The following is a 1923-nucleotide window of genomic DNA, read 5'->3' on the forward strand; positions in this document are numbered from 1 at the left end:
CATATCTAAAATATATAAAGAACTTCTAAAACTTAATACCCAAAAAACAAACAATCCAATTAAAAAGTGGGCAGAACAGACATTTCTCCAAGGAAGATATCCAGATGGCCAACAGACACATGGAAAGATGTTCAACATCACTGATCATCAGGGAAATGCAAATCAAAACCATGATGAGATATCACCTCACACCTGTCAGAATGGCTAAAATCAACAACATAAGGAGTACTATTTTATTTCATTTTATTTTTTTAAAGCACTTGTTAGCATTTAATGAACCCCCCCCCCCAATGCAGCTTTAAGCTACTAGAACGCAGGCTCCCCCGACACCCTTAATCTTCTCCTCTGCTCTTCTACTGAAGAATTTGGCCTTCACAATGACAGGCTGTTTTGGGAGTTTTCCCTTTCCCAAAACTTTGTAGTAGCCCGATCGCACCACGCAATGATAGGAGCAGCTCCAGTCTTGTTTTTGGCGGCATTTACCCGTGTCTGCTCACTGACCAAGGTCCACAGTTTATCAAGGTTGACAGTTGGGCAGAAGCTCTGGTTCCTCTTTAAGTGGTAATGTCTCATACCAACTTTTCCAAAGTAACCTGGGTGATATTTGTCAAAGTTGATCCTGTGGTGATGCATGCCACCAGCATTACCCCGGCCTCCTGGGTGCTTCCAATGCTTGCCGATGCAGCCGTGGCCGTGGCTCACGTGGCCCTGAAGTTTCTGGGTCTTCCTCAGTCTGGATGGCATGTCGGCAGCCCAGATGGAAAAAAGGAGTACTATTTTAAATAGGAGGACAGGGAGGGCCTGACTTGAAGTGAGGGAGCAAGGCACATAGATCTTTGGGAAGTGTGAGGTTGGGGAATGTGCCAGGTGGAGGGAATACCAGATGGCTTACTGTGAGGAAGGAGCATCTCTGTCTTGTGTTCAGGGATCATCTAGGAGACTAGTGTAGCTGGAGTGGAATAAGGGAAAAGTAATGAAGATGAGTAGGGGCCTCTGGCTGGCTCAGACAGAAGAGCATGTGACTCTTGCTCTTGGGGTCATGAGTTCGAGCCCTTTTTGGGTGTAGAGATTATTTAAATAAATTAAAAATTTTAAAAAGTGTGATACGTATTTAAAAAAAATGAAAACAAGTAATGTGGGTGGCAGGGAAGACCATATAGGACATTTTAAGAACTTGGCTTTTAAAAACTTGACTGAGATGAGAAGCCATCCAAGTGTATTAAACAGTGATGTATTATGATCCTTGGCTTAAAAGGATCATTCGGGCTGCTGGTGGAGGATAGGAAAAGGTGGAAGTGGAGAAAGTGGTTAGGAGGCTACTGAAGTAAACAAGCTGAGGGTTGATGGTGTCTTGGACAAGGGTGGAAGTTCCAGAGGTAGAAAAAAGTAGCTGGCTTCTGAACATTATTACTAGTTATATTAACTATTTTATAATTTCTTAGCTTTATATTTCACCATATGCTTTAATAATTAAAAGATTTAACTTTTAAAATAATGCCAAACCATTTTTATATTTTTTTATGTATTTTTCTCTTTTTTAAGATTTAGTAGAGAGCGAGCTTGGGGGACAGGAACAGAGGGAGAGGGAGAGAGAATCTCAAGCAGACTCCCCGCAGAGCACGGAGCCTGACACAGGGCTAGATTGCAGGAACCTGAGACCATGAACTGAAACCAATAGTTGGATGCTTAACTGACTGAGCCACCCAGGTGCCCCATTTTTCTCTTTTTTAAAGTGTTTTGATTTCTGATCTCTGACATCTGGGTGTAAAGCAGCATAATCTGTGGAGTTAGTTACTTGATAAAGACCTAGTCATGAGTTACTTTTATGAACATTACTGTATAAATCTGGACTGTACTATAATTTACTTTCAAAAGTAACTTTGGAAAGGAAGCTATCTTAAGGTTTTTAGTTTCTGGGGCACC

At 41.7% G+C, this 1923-nt stretch overlaps 1 pseudogene; it reads right to left on the reverse strand.

Moving 5' to 3' along the window:
• Positions 1–298: 298 nt before the first annotated feature.
• On the reverse strand, positions 299–759 carry LOC116629541 (annotated as a pseudogene).
• Between the last annotated feature and the right edge of the window lie 1164 nt (positions 760–1923).

The sequence above is a fragment of the Phoca vitulina genome, unplaced genomic scaffold, assembly GCF_004348235.1.
Source record: "Phoca vitulina isolate PV1807 unplaced genomic scaffold, GSC_HSeal_1.0 scaffold1362, whole genome shotgun sequence".
NCBI lineage: Eukaryota > Metazoa > Chordata > Mammalia > Carnivora > Phocidae > Phoca > Phoca vitulina.